This window comes from Ambystoma mexicanum, chromosome 1p, assembly GCF_040938575.1.
Source record: "Ambystoma mexicanum isolate Mex_15411 chromosome 1p, UKY_AmexF1_1, whole genome shotgun sequence".
Taxonomy (NCBI): domain Eukaryota; kingdom Metazoa; phylum Chordata; class Amphibia; order Caudata; family Ambystomatidae; genus Ambystoma; species Ambystoma mexicanum.
Window position 1 is genome coordinate 304,905,786 of NC_090921.1, and position 12,202 is coordinate 304,917,987.

The 12,202-nt window shown below is 44.7% G+C and overlaps 1 protein-coding gene across 1 annotated transcript in view; it reads right to left on the reverse strand.

Annotated features, from left to right (window-relative positions):
- Nucleotides 1-12,202, reverse strand: part of WDR18 (WD repeat domain 18) — a 487,280-nt gene that overhangs the window by 25,211 nt on the left and 449,867 nt on the right. The gene's annotated exons all lie outside the window — the stretch shown is intronic.

Sequence of the window (12,202 nt, forward strand, 5' to 3'; positions counted from 1 at the left end):
GTAATGCCCCACCATTCCTTCAGATGTTGAGAGATCCTGCCTCCCACTGGTGTTTTGTGTAACAAGGTCTCAGAGGGATTTGGAGGCGGCTGCAGGAGTGGCTGAGGGTACAGATGCCGCTCCTGAGGCTGATTTTGCACCTCTACCTCGTGCTCCACGAGGGAAGTTCCTTTTGCCCCTTTGAGAAGACTGTCCTCTTCCTCTACCAAAAGAGGAGTAGTATCGAAAAGAACGACCCCTCCAGGAAGATGAGCCGGAATAGGGTTTTAGAGGCTGGCGCAAAGAGGCGCTAAGTGATTTAGCTGCCGCTTTCGAGGTCTGAAGTTGTTCTAGACTTGCATCAGCCTTTCTGCCAAAGATCCTCGAGCCATCAAAGGGCATGTTGAGGAGTCTAGCTTGCACATCCGGTGCAAATCCCGACTTCAACCACGCAAATCTGCGTAGCGCAACGCTTGCAGCCATGGATCTGCTGATACTATCAGCAGTATCCTGTCTAGACTGGAGGCATTCCCCCATTGCCTCCTTCCCGTCTTTGACTATATTCAGGAAGCCTTCCCTTTCCCCGCCTTCCGGAATATGATCAGCCGCCACCGCAATACAGTCGCACAAGGTATTGGTAAACCTGGCTAAGGTACAGGTGACATTTGCCGACTTAAGTGCCATACTGCCTGACGTGAAAACTTTACGTGCCCAGGCATCAACTTTTTTTATCCTCTCTATCTGGAGGGATAGTTGGATAAGCAGTTTGTTTTGAAGTGGATGCTGCTTGAATGACTAAACTCTCTGGAGTCGGATGTTTATTCAAATATTCAGGATCTGTTCCAGCTGGTCTATATTTTCTTGGAAAAGTGCTATCTGAAGCAGCAATGGTTTCTGGTTTCTCCCAGTTTTTCTCCGCAGTCCTTTGAAGGGCCCTGTGAAAAGGGAGAACAGGATCCTTCCGAGTTCCCTTGACGATAATATCCGTCATGTCATCTTGTTCAAAAATGGGTGAAGTATTACCGCAACCCATGTAGTCAACTACCCTGGTCATAAGACCCCTGTACCCAGCATCTGCATGCTCTGCAGGATCAGGTTTGGCGAACTCTAATTCTGGGGATGTGTCAACTCCACTGGCAGAATGTAGAGTATCACTCAGGTCTCTCATTCTAGATTCCTGGTCAATAAATTCTTCAGGAAGTTGTCTTGTACCATAAGTAACTCCCAAAGGAGTAACTTCGTCTTCTTCTGAAGCAGACTCTTCATAGATTGCAGACATAGATTTGAAAAAGTCTGATCTGGGCAAAGGAGTGAATCTCCTTTCTTCCTCTTCCATCTGCTTCGAAGGAAATGGCAAATACCTCGATGTTTGAGGGTGTCTTCGAGGTCTTCGAAATTTTCGAAGATGACTTTGATAATGGCGTCGATGACGCATTTGGCGTCGAAATTTTTGACGTCGAGGGCGTCGACGAAGTTGTCGAAGTCTTCGACGATTTGTGTTTCTTGGCCGGCACTGGAGAGGTGCTCGGCTCTCGAAGATTCTTCGACTCGAGGTTTTTTGTATTCCTCGACGCTACTAGTCTTGGCCATAGTAGCCTTGGACTTCCCTTTGTCGTCCAATGGAGCGACTTTAAGGGCATGGCTTTTTCGAGGGGGTCGAGGCCGCATTCTCGAAAACCTCCATCATTTTGCGGAATTCTTCCCACTTACTGGGAGAATCCAATTTAGTCGGACAACGAATTTCTTCGTTCGAAGAAGATGATGCGGGAGATCTATGTCTCCTCTTCATTTTTTTCGATGACGACGAAGAATGTCTCGATCTACTCCTAGATTGAGATCTCTTCGAGTGCCTATGGCGATCCGATCCTTTAGAATCAGTCGCTTTCTTATGTCTTTTTGACGAAACATTTTTTGAGGCCTTCCTCCCCACCGACAGTTTAGCTCTCCTCTCACAAAGAGCTTTTTCGGTCATCGATTGGCAGGACCCGCAATTGTCAGTTCGGTGACTGGAACCGAGACACCAGAGACAAATCCGGTGGGGATCGGTGATCGACATCTTAGACCCACAATCTGCACACTTTTTAAACCCAGTTCTGGGTGTCGAAGATGACATTTTCTTCACAGAAAATAGAAGCGCGCCGTTCGATAGCTAAGCGATCGGAAAAACGGAACTGAAGCAACGGGCGCGGCTCGAGCTACTTATACCATCGGTGACGTCGACAGAGTATGGAGTAAGTCGAGGGACCATCAACGCCACGACCTCGAGCACAGCGCCCTCTGCTGAGAGAATTTTTTTTTCCGAAGCAGCCAAGCTGGAGATAACGTTTTATCACAAGATGAGGAATACGTGGGAGGACACAATCCATTCGAAAATGCAGTTTTATTTAAGAATAATGAAACAAGATATTTAAACAGAATCTTACTGATAATACATGTATTAGGCAATCATATTTCTGGTTACACTTCAGGCCCACATGGATCTCTTGCTGTGGAGTAACGATTACAGAAATGAATATGGAGTAAGCCTTCTCTGCAAGGTCCTGCGTTTGTCACCATTTTCTTTAAAAACACAATACCATATAGTGCTCAGGAAGCAGGAAATACTGAAGCAATATAACGAACCATCCCAGGAAACCCTGGGACACAAAGTTGCTGTAAACGAGTCTGCAAATATTCTTTGATGGGTAATAATCTCCATCTTTGCCAAGGGATATACGAGAGTGGAAATTGCGGCCGCTACTGAAACAGGTGCACACTCCTGCCTCGATTTTGTTTTCTACTATGGTGAGAACAAGCAAAGGGTGTCTTGTTGGTCAAGGTATTAGTGATACAGAACCGACTGCCCTGAAGGAGAGGAGTTGACATTATGTCATGGGTTGCTTCACCTGCACACAGTAGTGCTTGGACACTTGTCATCTGGAAATTCCAGGAGCATGAAGTTGTATTACTGACATAATTCTAATAAAAATGTACTAAACTTAAAAATCCCTACATGTATCACCAAGTGCTTAAGGCCAATTTCTGGCATCTAAGTGAACGGGGACTGCAAGTTCAACTTCCATAATGCATTCGTTTATTAACAGGAAGCCCATGACTGGAAACCTGAGCCTCGCCCTGGAGTTTGCCTGCAGTGCATTTGGTTCGTGCACACCGACTCAACAATGGCACTGCGAGTGTGTCCCCACGGGTAGAGCACTGAAGGCTGTGTTGCTGGGGGGAAAACTGCCCTTGCTGGAAGAGTGCGCTGTCTGTACCTTCTCTTCACAGAAGAGAAAATAGGAACTGAAATCCTTATGATTTTACCATTTGGTGAGAAGCATACATTTCCTGAGACTCAGAGCCACTCGCATGTAGTCCTGCTGCACCGCCACTCCAGTACCCCTTGAACACATTCGGGTATCTCGAACATGGTCGCTGTTACCTCACAGTAACTCCAGGTACCACCCTAGTCCAGCCTCCACAATGCAGGCTGAAGTTAAACCCGTCCTGCGTGTAGTCACCTCACCAGGTCTGTTCAATTTAGTTTTGGCGCCATATCGGAAGCTAGCTTTCATAACCCTGCCGACACGTCCGGCTGTTGGTGGGCGCATTTATTGCGCTCCATAAGGTAAAAAGTGAAGTTTGTTGGAGCACTGTGGAAAATCCTTAATGCGAGATTCGTCTCGCTTTAGCCACTTGGAGGCACTGAACCTTTTGGATTCTGAGACTTGTGGTTCGGGTCAGTGAGTTATGCTGAATAGTTATTAAAGGATTTAGGGTCTGATTTACACAGCGTTTTTCAAATGGGATTATCCCATTAAAAACGCTTTTGTAAATCATGCCTTAAATCCGTGCCAATCTTCTTTGTTTGTAGTCTTTCACTCACTCCTCTTCGAATTAAATGTTACTTGTTTTTACAATAACAGTGCCCCACAAACTGCCTTCCTATCGCCACCCCCTGCTTATTTCCCTCGCCCGTCCCTCTCTCTCCCTCTACCCCATTTGTCCTTCCATGCCCCAGATGGCGTGGCTCTGTTCCTTCAGTCGAGCTTTCCCTTCTGGGGAACTCGCTGCTTCCAGTTTCAATATGCGTTGTGGCTCAAATCCCTTTTCCAAGTCATGGGCAGGCAGCACATCAGTCAAATTAATGGGCCATTAAACATACGCCCAGCTTCAGTACACTGGAGGATGCCCTGCTCCTTGCTCACGCTGGGCCTATGAGAGCTTTACGTCTCGTATAAAACCAGCATTGTTTCTCACCAGTAAGGTCGAGTAGCAAGGAAAAAGAGCTCGTACTTTATAGAAATTACTCACCAATGCTAGTGGGCGAGTTGATTTTTCGAGGCCTGCTTATGCATGCCTTTGCAGAATCCTCACATACATCGCACTCTCGAATCATCCTCTCCACATGTACAATTATCCCCGGCCACCAAAGGTCTTGTTTCACTGTTTTGTCTTAGAAATCCCTTATCGTCCATCATGCGCTAATTCCAAACCTTTGTTCCTCACACCTTTTGGGGGAATAATCTTGTCTCCTCTCAATACTCCTCCATCTGCTACATGCAACTCAAACAATTTTAAATACTTCATATCTTCTCTAGCCGAAGTGTGCCACTACTCATTCCACATTCTAATCTTTCCTTCATGCCCATCAAGACATCAGACATGATGGCTGCATCCCATTCCTCCTTGGACATTATTCCCTGACTGACACCTAATACTTGTTAGTCACTCTCCACCTCTTCAACCAAATTCGTCATATCAGAGTATGTATCCGCCGGTACATACTCTACATCATACATTTATTCTTTTAATCCTGTGACCCACTTTCTTATTCAAAAGGATACTTTATCTAATCATTTAGTTGCAAGTATCTCCTTAAGTGGCTTATGAGCCAAACAGAATACAAAATGCATTCCCCACACAAATGGTCTGAACTTTTCAATTGCCAGTATATCCTTCTCTATGGTGGAGTAATTAACCTCCAACGCTCTGAGCACTCTAGAAGCACATGTTATGGTGCATTCCTTCTCATCACCATCAATCTGCAACAGCAATGCTCCTAACCCGCAATTACTGGCATCAGTAGTCACAATAACTTTCTTTGCAAAATCAGGGCAGGTGCCCTGGACAAAGCTTGCTTGACCACTTGAAATTTAATTTCACATTTCGAATTCCAGCGAAAACAAACTGTTCTTAACATTCTCAGATGAGTCCTGCTTCCAAAACCTGGAGCAATACTCTGCCATCCCAAAAAATAAAGCCATCTGCTCCTTGTTTGAACGAATAAAATTCACTATACTGTTCACTAAGTCTTCTTTAGGCTGTATCCTTTTTTTTTCGATCACATGTCCCATATCCCATGATCACATGTATTGTATGCTTTTCCTGCAGAAGTTCCATTTCTCCTTCGTCAGAGTCATTACAGTATACCTTAATATATTGAACACTTTACTTAACCTCTTGTTATGTTCACTTACATCCCTCCCATAGATCAGTACATCCTCCTGGAAGCATTGTACACATTTCTCGTCATGAAACAGTTGGTACAATACACGCTGGAAAACTGCTGCTGCAGCCACCGAGTCAAACGCCATTCGACACATGGAAATAAGCCCTCAGGCAGGGTTTGAAATTGAGGGGCGCTTCAAGCTATTTAGCTCCTGCTTCTAATCTAGGAGAGCCTGGACAGCTTAAAACCAACAGCTACCAGGACTACGTTTGGCTCCCCAGGCCAGTTGGTGCCTTACAAACATGCATATGTGACATTAATCGAGTATTTGAGAATGCTTATAAAGAAGATTTAGGGCACATCTCGCACACATTTCAACATAATGAATCATACAAAATGGACAAAAAGTTAAAGAGTGCATCTCACGTAGAAGTGAGAGTTGCAGTGCGCTGGGTGCTCGTGCCTGGTTCCCCAGAAGTAGCTCCTGCCTACTGAGTGATACCCGACACCCAAGAGCTGGTTTTAGATCCTGCCCATTGAATCTTCATTTTGAACCTTGCCTCAGGTGTTATGAACGCCGTCAGGTTTTTTGAAGTTGAATGGAGTCCAATTTGATGATATTCAGATTTGAAATCTAAAATGGAGAAACTTCCCCATCACTTATGGTTTCTAACATCTCAGTTATTTTAGGTAGGGGATGCCTATACAGTACTATACTTCTGTTCAAGATCTCAAGTAGATACACAACCTACATGCTCTATTTGGTTTACAGTCTACCTACCAAAGGTGGCACCCATTTCAATTTCCACTCTCTCGTTCACTCTTTGTCTCCATCCCATTCAATTCCGCTTTCACCTCTCCTGCCAGGGATATTGGGCCATTTCTTTCTTTGTGCACAACAAGAACTGAATTCATTTTTTAAATTCTGATCTGATGGACGTATCCCTCGTACACCCTATCACATCTTTAAACACTTCAGGCCTAATTCACAGAAGCATTTTATAATGGCAAAACCCTACCACTCTGAATAAGGGCCTTCGTGTTTTAACTCGCTCTAATTATGCATGGTTATTTGACCGTCACATGAATAGACAGTTTCTTCAGCTTTGGGATCCAGTTTTATGTTCAGTCTTTTTTGGTGGGACCAACTAAGAAGTGTTTAAGTCCCTTTTTGCTAATACATAAACCTTTCCTTTCCAGCTCTTGTCCTTGCACTGCATCATGGTCCAGTAACCATCATATCAGTTCTATGGTTTTTCCTCCATATCTATTGGATTAATATCGATTTCCTTCAATGGTATTTTATCACAAATTTGACACCAAAGACCTCTTTCGGCATCAATATATACTTTGTCTCCGAGTCTATCACCATATCAAACTCCTTTCCTTTGATCTTAAATCATGTTCATCGGTCTCTCAGCTTTAGCATCTTCATCTTTAATTGCTCTTATTGTGTCAAACACGTCCCCAACCACACAGGCGCATTCTACCATCCCTTCGCAGAGCTCAATGTATTTCGTGCTGTCCATCTTACTTCTGCAACAATTCGGGAAATGTACTCGCCTGTTCGATGTTTTGCATAAGGCCGTCAAAACCCAGGGCATTTGTCACTGTTGGCAAAGTGAAAATAACTTGCATAGGAAGGACTTTCTTCTTTCCTCCCCATCCACTTTGTCCTTGTGTATGTGTCAATTATTTGTGGGTGGTTTTTTTTTCCACTTTCTTACTCTGAACCACCAGTACCTCTAAAGCAGTGGTGGCATCTGATTTCTTGACATCCGTCTCATGTCTTTTCTTTAGCTCCTTAACAGACTTGTGAGTGTGTTCAACTTCTTTCACAACTAAGACATTTTCTTCCAAAGAGAGATTGCTTTTAGCCCACATTGCCTCGCTCACCTTGCCACCATGACTTTCTACCATGAACTGGTCATGTATTCTTTCATCTTTGTTGCTTCCAAACTCACAGGTTGATACCAGACCTCTGAGAGCAGTTTATTATTGTTCTACCGTCTTATTCAGATTGGGTTTCATTTTGCCGAAATTATATCACTCTAAAATAATGCTAACTTTCTTTTTTCATAATGTCTGTCCAGCATTCAGTACATTTGTCATATTCAGACATATTTCCCCGATTCCTCTTCCATAAGAGTGGGTGCATTTTCGAATTGGTCCTGCCCATAATTTCCCAAACAATATATGAGTAGACACTTTCCTCTCATTTGAATAGTCAGGGCCATGAACCGCCTGAACGTAGTGATCAAATCTCTTTTTCCACCTCTTCCATGGGATCTGTAGCTCACCATGTGTTTCTAAGAAGAAATTGGGCATGGCCACACCCAGCATGACTTCTCCCTTGTTATTAGAATACTGTATTGCTCTTCCTTAGTGGTCTACAGCCTTACTGTAGCACTGACACAAAGAAGGGTAACACCAAATAAAGATCACTGTGTGCATTTTAAAAAATATATAAATCCTGAAACGAAAAAGAAAGTACTACTAGAATTATCCCCATGCCAAGGTACACAATTAATACTCAAGATGGCTGCACGTCACGACACATTACAGGGTTCTTTTCTCTAATCCCTTTGCTGCTGTCCAGCTCCTCCTGGTGCTTGTAGAACATCTAGAGTTCCAGCCCTGCGCCTCTGTTACCAATGGCAAGGTGCCTGATCATGCTCCTCATGACTGAAATGTCTCATCATCGTAAGGCGATGCTCCAGCCTCCCAATTTCTCAATCTGCCGTTCTTACCACAGAGGAAATCGGAAGGAACAGAAGAGGAAGGCGCCACTGAACCTCAAAACGGGTCCTACACAGGGGCAAGGAAGGCTGGAGAGTTGAAGCAAGATCAACACACAGGGAATTCATAGCTAGTGGGGTTCGCCTGCTGCGCAGCTTGTCGCCAGGGAAGAACAATCACTGCTTGAAGGTATGCTTTATGCTTGAAGGTATTTTTTATTGGCATCTTCTTTTGTCCCTCCGGTTCACAGCTCACTCTGCTATCTGCCTCCAACCTTCCGTCTCACTGCATTCAACATTCAAAAGCCCCGTCATGATAGAGTTTGCTGATAGAAGCACTCAGGAACAGTAACACATGAAAAGCAGAGCTAAGTGCTCGTTAGTACCATTGTTGTGGCTGAGAAGGAACCGATGGAAGACAGCCACCTGATGCAGGGTTGATCCATGAGTCAATTCAAAGTGCAAAATTCTGGGTGTTCAACGAATCGTGGGCCTGCAAGAGTGGATTGCAGACCTGAGCCTAAAGCAGAGGGGCTGCATATATAGGGAGGGCAAGCAACAGTATGAACGTAAAGCGCAAATGGGGAGTTAATAAGCAAGGGCAAACACAAAAGTCATTGGAAGCCTGGTTGCCAGGCTACCAAAAAGGCAGAAGGTTCTGAGGGAGTTCGCGTGATGTTGCTGGGAGTTGGTGTTGGGCAGTGAAAATAGAAGGAAAAAGAGGGAGGGAGCAGGTGGCAAACAAGCCAAATATGACACCTTGTAGGAGGTGGCTAAGCCAAATATGCCACACTAGAACAGAGTTCATTGCTGGTAGGAGAGGCCATAGAAAGGAGCCTGCTTGAGAATAGCCTGATGTGGATCCTAGCCCAGATCTAGTAGTGGCTGCAAAGTGATCAGAGCTAGAAAACAAGTTTTCAGCCTCGGAAGCTTGAAAATACTGTTGTAGCGAAAGCCCAGGAGGGTGACCCTTGATAGCAGTCCTCAAATACTGCACCCCAAAAAGGTGGGTTTGGGATACTTCTACCCAGGGAGACCCTTAAATCAAGATGGTGAGAACTGCAATGTCTTGTCCCAATAAGAGTGCAAGGAGACCCCTAGTGCAAGAGGTGTAAACTTAACGTCTTGCGCTGGTAAGGGGGTCAAAGGCTTACATAGGGCCTCATGAGTTGGGTGGTAGCCCTTAAATGCAGCTTTAACGCTAGTACCGCTGCATTTAAGGGCAGGACCATTCATGAGTCGGGCAGAAAGTTGGTGTTTTACCTCTAATTCTTTCCTGGAGGTAAAAATATCAACTAATGGACCCAATGTGAAATGCGGATTTACCGCCATACCGCTACTCATGATCCAGTGCTAAAAGCGCCGGACCGAGTAGCAGTAACACTATTCGCGTCCGCGGTAACCCGGCAGTATTACCGCCAAGGCCTTGATGAGGCCCATAGTCCCGGTGGACTGCTGACCCTTTTGTTCACCAGGCAAGGCCAAGTAAAGAAGTGTTGCACTTCTAACCACCTGGAAACCAAGTGCATTGAAGGATGCTTTTCTGTGGGCATCCTGGAATTGCACGACAGTTAGCTTGGTTTATTCCTCCACCCCATCACCATTATTTGGGAATCCCCTCTGCCAGCACCAACCTATTAACCAAGGTGTTCTACCTCTGCAAGAGATCCGAGGCAGCATAATTGAACATTCAGATTTCCCACTGGCCGTTACTATGAAACCTTTAGATTCTGGACTATGGGGTGACGCTTTCGCACAAAATCAAGGTCATTAGGATCCCTAACGGTCATCCATTTGAACTCCCCAAATCTTCCTTTGGTTTAAAGACAAACTCCCAGTCGCAATTTGGGCATGAAGTCACATAGGGCCAAGTTTCTTAACTCTAGTAAACAGAGCAAGTGATCATAGCACGGCTTATAAAGCACAGTGGATTTGATTGGATCAGCACAGTATTTGTTGGTGCTAGTGCACAAAAGCAGAAGCACATGCCCTTCGGTTTTCCAGTCTCGAAGACTGTACGCACGAAATCTCGTTTGTCACCATTTGGATAACCTGAGAACTAGAATGGTATGAAGCTAAAACATGCAGAACATTTTTTTTTTTTAAATGGATGAGGAGGACCACAGCTCCATTCAAAAGCAATCAATTGAATAAATAATGTCTGCTTTGCTCCTTAAAAATAAATAAATCAATCCATTCCAAGTCCACTCCTATAGCTCTGCCGTCTGTTAATATCAAATAGTGCCCCATCCTTTTAAGCATGCACTGAAATGTTCAGCAACATTAATTCATTGCCAGAGTTGTTGTGTTGATTGCTTGCAAGCACACCAACTAGTGCTGATCGTCCCAGAAACCTGGTTCGTCTAGGTAAAATCCATTCTCCATTTCAAGTAGGTTTCAGGCATCTGGCCAGATGTCACTTGGCTGTGTGTGACGCGGGCTCGGCTGAAGTGTGCATCAGATCAGACCTGTGCCAGACTTTCTCCAGATCTTAAGGCAGACTGGCGTATCTAGTAGCTCATTGAGAACTAAGAGGGAGTGCCACTTTACCAGGGCTGGTTATTGTAGCTGGAGTAAGCTAAATGTATGCTAAACAGTTGGTCACTCAAAGCCTACACGTAGAGCCGGTAGGAGGGGGCGCAACAGTTGAAGGGTGAAGGACACCATAGCATGACGGCAGTCTTGACATGTGAACGTCTCCTCGAGTCCAGTACAGCAGTAGTTCTGGCATTTTAGAACAAGATGATGATATTGGGGAATTGAAGGACAGGCAGTAAACAGGGTGTAAAGGGCTTCCGAATTTGACCTTTGGTTGTATACAGGCATCAGTTCAAAGGGTCAAGATTATGTTCGTGGTGCACAGAAGCCGAATTTAAAACCAGTGTTTATCCTGCAAACACAGTCAGTAGTCATGGTCTTAATATTCCCAACTATTCATCTCCTTTCTCAGTGTAGTCTCAACTTTGTACAGTGGGTGGCCAGGCTCAGAATCAAGTGGTCAAGACATGGTTCAGTACTCCCATTCCCGAGTAATGCTGCCACTTCTTTTGAAAGCCAAACCAGGCAGGAGGGGCTCCTGTGTGCTTTTTCGGTCTGGTTGGAGAGCACTTGATCTTGCTGCCGGTGCTCAAGAAGTTCCATTTTACAGTAGACGTTCTTTAAAAGCCACAGGAACTGTTTAAGTTGAGGAAAGATTTGCTGGATGTTGTTTAAAGAGCTTCTTGCGTTTCCCGATTAGTACATTGAGCCGTTTTCGACTTTTGTGCTGCGTTACATCGTATTTTTTCCATTTGCTCATGTGTTCGCACAGATACCTTTATGTGGGAAGTCATTTTACAAGGTCTATTAATTTTTTACATTAAACTATTTGGAGCCGTGTGCTGCATATGGATGATCGCCTCTCCCATGATGCAGTGCGCCCCCGATCTTGCCGAAAGCTTGCTGGGGAACAGCTTGCACATGGTGGTTCAGCAATCTTTCACAGAAGATAAAACATCCCCAACTGTAAACACCTATTACTGCAATTTAAGTGTTTAGAGGGAACCGCGAGGCCCTTGATGTGTGCGTGAAGGTCTTTGCAGGGGAGGAGGGCATTGGAAAACAGCAGCATCCTATGTGCTTCGATGGAGGCATTTGATCATGTATTGCATATTTGGTTGGGAAGATAATTTTGTTGGGTATACATTAAATACAACACATTTTGGAGTGATCTCAACAGTCCCACTTTCTCCGAAACACATTTTCGAGGTGTGGAGCAATTGGTTAGCACTTTCGCTATAAAACAGAAAAGTGGTTGGTACAAACCGGCCCAGCTACACAAATCTTTTTATATTCACATCGCAGAGCCACCTTTGTGCATTAATTGATGTTCATGCAGGCTGACCAACGTATCTGCATGCTTTGCTGATCTCGCCAAAGAACAAGTTACTCTCTTACCTGGTAACGTTCTTTCGATGGGATGGTCCGACGACGTATTCCATATCTATGACAGGTAATCACCGCAACACAGCTGCGGTGCGGTGATTATCTGTCATAGATATGGAATAAGTCAGAG